This window comes from Salvelinus namaycush, chromosome 31 (assembly GCF_016432855.1).
Source record: "Salvelinus namaycush isolate Seneca chromosome 31, SaNama_1.0, whole genome shotgun sequence".
Classification (NCBI taxonomy): Eukaryota; Metazoa; Chordata; class Actinopteri; order Salmoniformes; family Salmonidae; genus Salvelinus; species Salvelinus namaycush.
In genome coordinates this window covers 45,302,774-45,315,698 of record NC_052337.1, presented here as the reverse complement: position 1 = coordinate 45,315,698, position 12,925 = coordinate 45,302,774, and the positions used below count along the sequence as shown (strand labels likewise).

Sequence of the window (12,925 nt, the reverse complement as noted above, 5' to 3'; positions counted from 1 at the left end):
GGCACATTTTGGTGTGGCCTTTTATTGTCCCCAGCACAAGGTGCACCTTTGTGATGATCGTGCTGTTTAATCAGCTTCTTGATATGCCACAACTGTCAGGTGGATGGGTTATCTTGGCAAAGGAGAAATGCTCACTAACGGATGTGAACAAGGTTGTGCATATGGAACATTTCTGTTATCTTTTATTTCAATTCATGAAACATGGAAACAATACTTTACATGTTGTTAATAGTTTTGTTCAGTATAGGTATACAGATGTAATTTGTTCCTGATTTGTTGCAAGAACGAAACAACTCCTGCGTACATGAACACACTACTGTATATTTCAATATGAATCGCATGTAACGGGACATTTAACATGGAAACATGCAAGCTCACACACACCCCCCGTTCTTAACAATGGCTCTGCTGAAAAGCTTTATTTGCTTGCTTGTTGTCAGTGGAAGGTAGCTGCCGTGGATTGCAGAGGGGGGAGGCTACTAAGGCTGCTATGGCTGCTGTCTGAAAAGGAGGGAGAAAAACACACACGTTTTGAATTTAGCCAACACGCCAACTGGGTAGAAATTAGACCCGATTTACAGGAATGCGCTTCTTACTGCCTCGATTCAGGGAACATGTTTAATCTTTCCCACTGGAACGTTTCAGAGAGTCAATACTCCTGAGGGCTTCTGCCTAACCTCTCACTGACTACAGGGAAGGCCTTTCTATATGGACTGATTACTTGGGATGGGTTAGCTGGAAGGTGATATTCTCTTGACAATCTAGATCTAGATTGAGAAAAACAGCACGGCTGGCTTTGGAGTGTAGCCATTTTATCTCAAATTAGCAATTCGCCAAGCAAGCACACTTCTTATAACCCCCGCCCTGCCTTTGCCCAAGACACAAACCAAGTCTTTGGTGCTATCAAGAGAGCCACCACAGCAGTCAATCTGCCAGCTGTAAACTCATATCCACACACCAAAGCCACTTGCTTACTTTGTAGAGTGGGGAAACACTACTGTGTTAATATGTAGTTTTATTGTCTGCTCGGGGATTCGAACTTGCAACCTTTCGGTTACTAGCCCAATGCTCTAACCACTAGGCTACCCTGCCGCCCCAGTGTAAATGTGTTGAACATAGAATCTGTTCTGTGATTGGTTGATGGTTGGGCATATCTGTGTGTGTGTTGCATGGGTGCGCTCAAGTTGTCAATGAGTAGAGCTGGCTACCACATGCCAGTCTGTCTGTCTCGCCACCTGGTTTGAATCTTCTGCCTTTCCTCAACTACCAACCAACCGGAATAACCTGAAATGTTTTCTATATAGACACAGATGAGGGCAGATGCACACGCACACACAGATAAATAAACATGCTTGCTGTATTCTGTCTGGAGCCTACGGTCTTTCTATAAACTAGTGTACCAGTGAGGATTTCCTTCGCTGGACAACTGGTTACAGCTGTTGATAAGTCATTGATAAATATCTGCAAATGTTTTTTCACGTCATTACATTAAGATAGCTACAGTACCAGTCAAAAGTTTGGACACACCTAATCGTTCAAGGGTTTTTATTTTTACTATTTTCTACATTGTAGAATAATAGTGAAGACATCAAAACTATGAAATAACACATATGGAATCATGTAGTAACAAAAAAAGTGTTAAACAAATCTAAAAATTGTATATTTGAGATTCTTCAAAGTAGCCACCCTTTGCCTTGATGACAGCTTTGCACACTCTTGGCATTCTCTCAACCAGCTTCATGAGGTAGTTACCTGGAATGCATTTCAATTCATAGGTGTGCCGTTAAAAGTTAATTTGTGGAATTTATTTCACTCTTAATGCGTTTGAGTTGTGCTGTGACAAGGTAGGGGTGGTATACAGAAGATAGCCCTATTTGGTAAAAGATCAAGTCCATATTATGGCAAGATCAGCTCAAATAAGCAAAGAGAAACAACGGACATCATTACTTTGCGGTCCAACTCATCCCAAACCATCTCAATTGGGTTGAAGTCGGATGATTGTGGAGGCCAGGTCATCTGATGCAGCAATCCATCACTCTCCTTGGTCAAATAGCCCTTACACAGCCTGGAGGTGTGTTGGGTCATTGTCCTGTTTAAAAACAAATGATAGTCCCACTAAGCGCAAACCAGATGGGATGGCGTATCGCTGCAGAATTTTGTGGTTACAATGCTGGTTAATTGTGCATTGAAATCTAAATAAATCACTGACAGTGTCACCAGGAAAGCATCACACCACCTCCTCCATGCTTCACGGTGGGAACCACACATGCGGAGATCATCCGTTCACCTACTCTGCGTCTCTCAAAGACACGGCGGTTGGAACCAAAGGACAGATTTCCACCAATCTAATGTCCATTGCTCGTGTTTCTTGTCCCAAGCAAGTCTCTTCTTATTGGTGTCCATTTGTAGTGGTTTCTTTGCAGCAATTTGACCATGAAGGCCTGATTCACGCAGTCTCCTCTGAACAGTTGATGTTGAGATGTCTTTTACTTGAACGCCGAAGCATTTATTTGGGCTGGAATCTGAGGTGCAGTTAACTCTAATGAACGTATCCTCAGCAGCAGAGGTAACTCTGGGTCTTCCTTTCCTGTGGCGGTCCTCATGAGAGCCAGTTTCATCATAGCGCTTGATGGTATTTGCGACTGCACTTGAAATGTTCCGCATTGACTGACCATGTCTTAAAGTAATTGTGGACTGTTGTTTCTCTTTGCTTATTTGAGCTGTTCTTGCCATAATATGGACTTAGTCTTTTACCAAATAGGGCTATCTTTTGTATACCACCCCTACCTTGTCACAACACAACTGATTGGCTCAAATGCATTAAGAAGGAAATAAATTCCACAAATTCACTTTTAACAAGACACACCTGTTAATTGAAATGCATTCCAGGTGACTACCTCATGAAGCTGGTTGAGCTGTCAAGGCAAAGGGTGGCTACTTTGTCTGTATAAACCCTGCTTAAATGATGTATAGTCGTACGCCTATGTTTTATAGATATTTACACTGAGTAAACAAACATTAAGAGCACCTTCTTAATATTGAGTTGCACCCCGTTGGAGCATGGACTCTACAAGGTGTCGAAATCATTTATTTTTTATTTTTTTAAATGTAACCTTTAACTAGGCAAGTCAGTTAAGAACAAATTCTTATTTACAATGACGGCCTACCCCGGCCAAACCCTAACCCGGATGACGCTGGGCAAATTGTGCGCCGCCCTATGGGACTCCCAATCACGGCCGGTTGTGATACAGCCTGGAACCAAACCAGGGTCTGTAGTGACGCCTCTAGCACTGAGATGCAGTGCCTTAGACTGCTGCACCACTCAGGAGAACTTAAATATTTTGTTCTGCCCGTTCACCCTCTGAATGGCGCACACACACAATCCATTTCTCAATTGTCTCAAGGCTTGCAAATATTTGTTTTAGCTGTCTCCTACCCTTCATATACACTGATTTGAAGTGGATTTAACAAGTAACTTCAATAAGGGAGCATAGCTATCACCAACATGTGTTGTACACTCAGTATATATTCCTTGAAGTACACATGTGGAACTGCATAAAAATTATTTAAATGTTTTTGTTTCAAACCATTTTGAAATGTTGATCCTAATGTCACACATTGACCCCAGTTATTTTTAGGAAGACCCCTGTACACCCTGGGTCGTAATACTGAACCAGGAATAGGTAAGACTTCTGCACTGCTACTGCTAATTCAATCTAGTGACTCTTCACAACACTTGATAAAGAATCTGTCTGGGACATAATGAAATATTTGAACCTTGAAGTGCTTATATTGAGTGTTTCCTCTCAGCTGTCTGGCTGGCTGGCTGGCTGGATCGATATGCTGGTCTGGGTCAGAGAAGGCTACGTGCAAAAATGGCAACCCACTACTTTTGCTCTTGTCAAAAGTAGTGGACTATGTCAGGAAAAGGGTGCCATTTGGGGCACATCTGAAGTGTTTCGAAATCAAAGGTTCTCAAATCAAATCACATTGTATGTGTCATGCTTCTAAAACCACAGGTGTAGACTAACAGTGAATAACAATAATGAGTAAAAAATAACATGGCTAAATATAGGGAGTAACAGTACCAAGTTGATGTATAGGGGTGTGAGGTAATTGGGGTAGCTACTGTATGTACAAATAAGTAGGGTTAAAGTCAGTAGGCAACAGGATAAATAATAGACAGTAGCAGCAGCAGGTAGCAATTTGATTAGCTATTTAGCAGTCTTGTTTATAAATCTTATGGCTTGGGGGTGGAAGCTGTTCAGGATCCTGTTGGTTCCAGACTTAGTGCACTGGTACTGTTTGCCATGCTGTAGCATAGAGAACATTCTATGGCTTGGGTGGCTGGATGCTGACAATTTGTTGTGCCTTCCTCTGACACCGCCTGGTATAGATGTTCTGGATGGCAGGGACCTCGGCCCCAGTGGGCCATACACCACCCTTTTGTAGCGCCTTCCCAGTCGGGTGCCATACCAAGCAGTGACGCAGCCAGTCAAGATGCTCTCAATGGTGCAGCTGTAGAACTTTGTTAGGATCTGAGGGCCCATGCCAAATCTTTTCAGCCTCTTGCGGGAGAAGACTCTGACATGAAACATGACATACATAATACAGAACATTCACAACAAAACATCAATAGACGAGAACAACTCAAGGACAGAACTACATAAACCTTAGTCACACATAGCTAGCATTTCAGTACATACACACATCTACACTGAGGTGTACAAAACATTAGGAACAAAACATTATTTCCATGACATACCAGGTGAAAGCTATAATCCCTTATTGATGTTACTTGTTAAATCCACTTCAATCAGGGTAGATGAAGGGGAGGAGACTGATTTTTAAGCCTTGAGACAATTAGGACATAGATTGTGTGTATGTGCCATTCAGAGGGTGAATGGGCAAGACAAAAGATTTAAGTGCCTTTGAATGGGGTATGGTAGTAGGTGCCAGGTGCACCGGTTTGAGTTTGTCAAGAACTGCAACGCTGCTGGGTTTTTCACACTCAACAGTTTCCCTTGTGAATCAAGAGTGGTCCACCACCCAATGGCCATCCAGCCTTGACACAACTGTGGGGAAGCGTTGGAGTCAACATGGGCCAGAATCCCTGTGGAACGCAGCTTGTAGTCCATGCCCCGACAAAATTCAGGCTGTTCAGGGGGAAAAGGGGGTGCAACTCAATATTAGGACGGCGTTCCTAATGTTTTGTAAACTCGCTGTACGTCTCAAGCAAAAATCTAAGTTAAACAATAGGACTAAATCAAATCAAACCTTAAATGCACTTTAAATAAAGTTTGATTTAATTTAATCCTATTCTTTAAATATGACCGACCGGTTCGATGTAGCAAAATTTGACATTGTGTTTTTTACATTGGATAAAAGTAGAGACTCGTACACTACAGTTGAGGAACAATGGGACAGTCTGCTTTGGAAGTTGATAAACTTGTAACCCCACTTTTGATAAAATAGCGCTTGAATATTTTTGGTACACCTACTGGAGAGCTCTTCTTTGTCTAAACCCATTCAGCTTTGTTCATACCCTCTTAAGCCTTAGCCCCACCCTTAGCCCCATCTCTTTAAGGATTCACAGGCCATGTGCTAAACAGAGTGAGTACAGTAGTGTACTAAACAACCAAAGATTTCAAGACTAAAGGCTGGTTTATACTACGTCTATCGACATGTCTGTAGACCAGGGGTGGGCAATTCCAGTCCTTGAGGGCCTGATTGGTGTCACAGTTCTACCCCAGCTAACACACCTGACTCCAATAATCACCTAATCATGATCTTCAGTTTAGAATGCAATTTGATTAACTTTTTATGGGCAGGTAGCGTCCCATCTGGCCAACATCCGGTGAAATTGCAGAGCGCGAAATTCAAACGAAAGTATTATAAATATTTAACTTTCATAAAATCACAAGTGTAAAATAAAGCTTAACTTCTTGATAATCCAGCCAATGTGTCAGATTTCAAAAAGGCTTTACGGCGAAAGCAAACCATGTGATTATCTGAGGACAGCGCCCCGCATACAAACACATGAAAAACATATTTCAACCAGGCAGGTGCGACACGAAAGTCAGAAATAGCGATATAAAAAATGCCTTACCTTTTGATCTCCTGTTGGCACTCCAAAAGGTCCCAGTTACATCACAAATGGTCCTTTTGTGCAATAATTTCCTTCTTTATATCAATAAAAACTCTGTTTAGCTGGTGCGCTTCAGTCAATAATCCACCCAGTTTCCCTCCATCAAAATGCATACAAAATGAATCCCAAACGCTACTAATAAACTTTTACAAACAAGTCAAACAACATTTATAATCAAACCTTAGGTACCCTAATACACAATTAATAGATCAAATTTAAGACGTAGAATCGTTATCGTTATTTACCGGAGAAAAATACCAAAAAACGCGCTCTCTCCATGCGCTTGGAAACACTACAGCCAAATGGGAGCCACCTAGAAAAACTACAATTTTTGGCTCATTTTCCCAAAAACCAGCCTGAAACTCTTTCGAAAGACTGACATCTAGTGGAAGCCCTAGGAACTGCAATCTTGGAGGACTTGGCCGTATAATAAAAGTGATAGCCATTGAAAATTGTGGTAGGCTGAAATATATATTTTTTAGATGGTTTGTCCTCGGGGTTTCGCCTGCCATATCAGTTCTGTTATACTCACTGACATAATTTTAACAGTTTTAGAAACTTTAGTGTTTTCTATCCAAATCTACCAATTATATGCATATCCTAGCTTCTGGGCCTGAGTAACAGGTAGTTTACTTTGGGCCCGCTTTTCATCCGGACGTCAAAATACTGCCCCCTTCCCAAGAGAGGTTAATCAGCTGTGTTTGCTAGGGATGGAGAAAAAGTGTGACACCAATCAGGACCTCGAGGACTGGAGTTGCCCACCCCTGCTGTAGACAGTTGTCGCAATGACATCATTAATATTCTATTGTCGTCCAACATCAAACTTGTCGTTATGAAAAGTATAAACACAAAAATGACAGGCTGCATGACATCAGCAGCCCGGTGGTCCAAAATAGCATATCTGCTGTATTTTAACACCAATAAACCGATCTGTTTAAAAATTAATTTAGTATATGTCAATCTAGCAAACCATACAACTTTCGAAACAATATTTTGGTTAATTTCTAGCTTGTTAGCTATCTAACATTACGTTAGCTGGCTAGCCAATTCAAATAATGACCATATCATATAGCTGACAACATCTTAACTTTAACTAATTTGTATTCATTATTACAGGAAAATAAACTCACAACAAGATCATTATTTACAAGTACAGAAAATAGCTTGCAATTGTGTGAATAAAAGCAGGGCATTCTACCGAAAAAATGTTGAACTTGGACACGGTCTCGTTGGCCTAACCTTATATAAAACCTAATGGACTTTGGTGCAGGTCATGTTGTTCTTCACATTACCGTCTCTGGTAAACACACACTATATCAAATAAAATCGAAGTTTATTTGTCACATGTACAGGTTACAGAACGTGTAAACAGTACAGTAAATTGGTTACTTGCATAGTGGAGTCTTTTGTTTAGACGTAGTTAGCTAGCTAGCTAAACCATTAACCATAATCCAAACTCAACGTTACTACCTTGCATAACCAACTAGGTTCAATGTTAGCTAGCTAGCTAACAGCAGGCTATAACTAGTAATGCAAATGGCTCTGTGGTACGAATAATATTACTACACGATACATGTAATGTTAGCTAGCAAGCCAACCAGCTAATGTTAGCTAACAGTATTTTACATTTACATTTAAGTCATTTAGCAGACGCTCTTATCCAGAGCGACTTACAAATTGGAAAGTTCATACATATTCATCCTGGTCCCCCCGTGGGAATTGAACCCTGGTCCCCCCGTGGGAATTGAACCCACAACCCTGGCGTTGCAAGCGCCATGCTCTACCAACTGAGCCACACGGGACCACGTAACAGTAGGCTTTAACTTGCAATAAAAACAACTTGATGACAAATTTAGAAAACATATAATATCTGAAAATGTAGCTAGCTAGACTCTTACCTGAATACAAAGATGAACGCTACTCCCTCTCTGTCACGATGCCATGGTTGCCCTTAGTTTGAAGATGTAATCCGGAGACAGGTGTTTTATACAACAGCCTTTTTTTTGTGTTCTTTTCGACTCACAACGCATATGTGTAATCAAACGTCAATCTCCTTAGCTATCATACTCTGCTTCCACTGGACATTCCACTGATTTCAAAACTGGGTCCTCCAGAAAGTGGAGAGCATTAGCAACGCATTTGTAGTATCTTTCAAAAAAGCTGCATAAGAAAGGATTACCTACACATACTGTGCAGCTCATGTTACAGTCAGAAGCGTTCTGCATGGCAGACCAATCCGAACTCATCTCTCGGCATGTCCAGCCCATCCATTTTCTCAGCCAATCATGGCTAGTAGGAACATCATCCAGGACCATCGTGCTGCTGGCGCCCAGGGGGAAACGACAAGTCAGTGTCAGGTAAAGTAGTGCCTAGGGTTGCACGTTTTGGGGAATATTCAGAGGTGGAAACTTTCCGTGGAAATTAAGGGGAATATATTGGAATTAAGGGGAATATATGGGAATTAAGGGGAATATATGCAAATTAATATTAATACGATTTAAATGTAGATGTTTTTTGCATTGGTTATATTTACCATATCATATGGAGACAGAATATTATGGCATTGTCTCCCTCAATCCGTGCAATGGCTACTGCTATAGGTTTCAGGAGTTTCAGGCTGCTTACCACTCTCTCCCAAAATACATCATCCAGGAGGATCCTCTTGATGGGGCTGTCCATGTCGGCAGACTGTGATATGGCTATTTCTTGGAGAGACTCCTTCCCCTCCAGGAGACTGTCACTGTTTTAAAATGTAACATGTATGGAAACAGGTGAATTAACACTCTTCAGTTAGCAGGCTCAAGCAAGCTAAAACCCACATGGTAGCAAAAACTAACTAGCAAAAATTGTTAACAAGTTAGAAATGATTTAAACACACTTTCCTGTAGGCTACTATTTACTAGTTAACAAAAAATCATGTATGTCATATAAAATTTATTCACCCCACCCAGTATTGTAATCAAATTTAACAGAAAGCATGTAGGCCTTGGCTCAGACAGCTCAATAGCATCTCATTCGTGTGCAAGATCTTGAGAGTCAGCTGTACATGTGATGGAAGAGTGCACTGCACATGTGATGGAAGAATGCACTGTGCATGCAGAGGGTTGCACTTCTGTTGAATTGGGGATCGATTAAACAAAATATGCCACAAGACCTAGAAATTGCCTTGTGTATCCTATTTAAAAAAAGGTTCACTGTTATGAACTAACTTTTTTGAATTTAAGCAAAATTCCCCAAATTCCAGGGCTCAACATCCCATGGAAAAGTTCTGGAAAAATGTGAAAAATATAGGAGCACAATGAAAAATAATGCAAGTAACAAGCCATTTTCTTTATAGTAATGGTGCTCAGTGTATTCTCCATGGCACTCGGGCTGCGGTACAGTGAAGTAAACATTGCAACAATTATCATCTGGGTGAGTTTTGTTTTTTTCTAGGCGCTCTGGTGCTCCTAAATCTTAATTCCAGGTCGCACAGCAAAATATTTAGGTGCATATGCAAGTAAGAAGGTTGCACTGTAGAGGCCTGGTGTGGTACATGTCCAGAATGTGAAGTTACAAATAACACCTCCAGATTATTAATTAGCAGCCTATCTGTTGACTATTAGTCATTGTGGCATATCCTTCTCATTTAACATTTTAATTCCACTTTCCATTGATTTGATAATCTCCTAACGCACTTTGGCGCACACGGAGGCTCTATGACTAATTGATGACTTGTGATTGGCCGACAACAAGACGTTACATGCGCCACTCTGCATAGGCTATTTAATCTAATTGAGCAGTGGCGACATACAGTTAACGGTTCACCCACAACTCTTTCCATTGCTGTTGTAATCTACTGTAAAGCCAAAATGTTCCCAAACTGGAAATTTAAACGATGATGGACGATCCTCCAATTCAGGTTTATCCGACCCCACCACTCGCCATCATACAGAATTAGTTCCTCTATGCGCCTCAGAAAAGGATAGTTTGTAAATCCGCCAGTTAAGATTAGAATTTGGATTACAACGTACGCATAGGCTCTAGTTGTTTTGACGGAGTAGCCTACAATGTTTTATCAGTTCAGATTTACTCAAGAGACAATGGCATACAATGCAGCGTAGGAATGGCCTATAGGCCTAGTGTTTTTCGTTTTTATATACACTACCATTCAAAAGTTTGGGGTCACTTAGAAATGTCCTTATTTTTGAAAGAATAACACATTTTTTGTCCATTAAAAGAACATAAAATTGATCCGAAATACTGTGTAGACATTGGTAATGTTGTAAATGACTAGTGTAGCTGGAAATGGCTGATTTTTAATGGATTATCTACATACGTGTACAGAGGCCCATTATCAGCAACCATCACTCCTGTGTTCCAATGGCACTTTGTGTTAGCTAATCCAAATTTTAAAAGGCTAATTAATCGTTAGAAAACCCTTTTGCAATTATGTTTGCACAGCTGAAAACTGTTGTCCTGATTTAAAGAAGCAATAAAACTGGCCTTCTTTAGGCTAGATACTCAACAGACGCCTCACAAGTCCTCAACTGGCAGCTTCATTAAAAAGTACCCGCAAAACACCAGTCTCAACGTCAACAGCAAAGAGGCGACTCCGGGATGCTGGCCTTCCTCTGTCCAGTGTCTTTTGCCCATCTTAGTCTTTTCTTTTTATTGGCCAGTCTGAGATATGGATTTTTCTTTGCAACTCTGCCTAGAAGGCCAGCATCCCAGAGTCGCCTCTTCACTGTTGACGTTGAGACTGGTGTTTTGCGGTTACTATTTAATGGAGCTTCCAGTTGAGGACTTGTGAGGTGTCTGTTTCTCAAACTAGGCGCACTAATGTACTTGTCCTCTTGCTCAGTTGTGCACCGGGGCCTCCCACTTCTCTTCCTATTCTGGTTAGAGCCAGTTTGCACTGTTCTGTGAAGGGAGCAGTACACAGCGTTGTACGCGATCTTCAGTTTCTTGGCAATTTCTCGCATGGAATAGCCTTCATTTCTCAGAACAAGAATAGACTGATGCGTTTCAGAAGAAAGTTCTTTGTTTCTGGACATTTTGAGCCTGTAATCAAACCCACAAATGCTGATGCTCCAGATACTCAACTAGTCTAAAGAAAGGCAGTTTTATTGTTTCTTTAATCAACAGTTTTCAGCTGTGCTAACATAATTGCAAAAGGGTTTTCTAATGATCAATTAGCCTTGATCAACTTGATGATCAACTTGGATTAGCTAACACAATGTGCCATTGGAACACATGAGTGATGGTTGCTGATAATGAGCCTCTGTATGCCTATGTAGAATTTCCATTTTAAAAATCTGCTGTTTACAGCTATTTACAACATTGTCTGCACTGCATTTCTGATCTATTTGATGTCATTTTAATGGACAAAGTGTTTTTCTTTAAAAAAAAAAAAGGACTTTTCTAAGTGACCACAAACGTTTGAACGGTAGTGTATATACACACAGTACCAGTCAAAAGTTTGGATACACCTACTCATTCAAGATTTTTATTTTTTAAACTATTTTCCACATGGTAGGACAATAGTGAACACATCAAAACTATGAAACAACACATATGAAATCACGTAACCAAAATAGTGTTAAACAAATCAAAATATGTTTTATATTTTAGATTCTTCAAAGTAGCCACCCTTTGCCTTGATGACAGCTTTGCCCACTCTTGGCATTCTCTCAACCAGTTTATGAGGAATGCTTTTCAAACAGTCTTGAAGGGGTTCCCACATGCTGAGCACTTGTTGGCTGCTTTTCCTTCACTCTGCGGTCCAACTCATCCCAAACCATCTCAATTAGGTTGAGGTCAGGTGATTGTGGAGACCAGGGCACCTGATGCAGCACTCAATCACTCTCCTTCTTGGTCAAATACCCCTTACACAGCCTGGAGGTGTGTTTTGGGTCATTGTCCTTGTCCATGATAGTCCCACTACGCGCAAACCAAATAGGATGGGGCATCGCTTCAGAATGATGTGGTAGCCATGCTGGTTAAGTGTGCCTTGAATTCTAAATAAATCACTGACCATGTCACCGGCAAAGCACCATCACACCACCTCCATGGTTTCTGGTGGGAACCACACGTGCAGAGATAATCTGTTCACATTTGGACTCATCAGACCAAAGGACAGATTTCCACTGGTCTAATGTCCATTGCTCCTGTTTCTTGGCCCAAGTAAGTCTCTTCTTCTTATTGGTGTCCTTTAGTAGTGGTTTCTTTGCAGCAATTCAACCACTCAGTCTCCTCTGAACAGTTGATGTTGAGATGTGTCTGTTACTTGATCTCTGAAGCATTTATTCGGGCTGCAATCTGAGGTGCAGTTAACTCTAATGAACTTATCCCTCTGCAGCAGCGGTATCTCTGGGTCTTCCTTTCCTGTGGCGGTCCTCATGAGAGCCAGTTTCTTAGCGCTTGATAGTTTTTGCGACTTAACTTGAAGAAATTTTCACAGTTCTTAAAATGTTCCACATTGAGTGACCTTCATGTCTTAAAGTATTGATGGACTGTCGTTTCTCTTTGCTTATTTGAGCTGTTCTTGCCATAATATGGACTTGGTCTTTTACCAAATAGGGCATAATTCTGTATACCACCCCTACCTTGTCACAACACTACTGATTGGCTCAAGAAGGAATGAAATTCAACAAATTATCTTTTAACAAATGCACACCTGTTGTTTGAATTGTATTCCAGGGTCCTCAGAAATGTTCGTAAACCATGCATGCGATCATTTCTAAGCAAAATGTGGGCTCTATCCATTTGTACTTATACTTGAATGTGTGTAAATGT

At 41.0% G+C, this 12,925-nt stretch overlaps 1 protein-coding gene across 1 annotated transcript in view; it reads left to right on the top strand.

Annotated features, from left to right (window-relative positions):
• Positions 1 to 12,925, top strand: part of LOC120025639 (CBP80/20-dependent translation initiation factor-like) — a 138,781-nt gene that overhangs the window by 68,768 nt on the left and 57,088 nt on the right. The window lies entirely within an intron of this gene.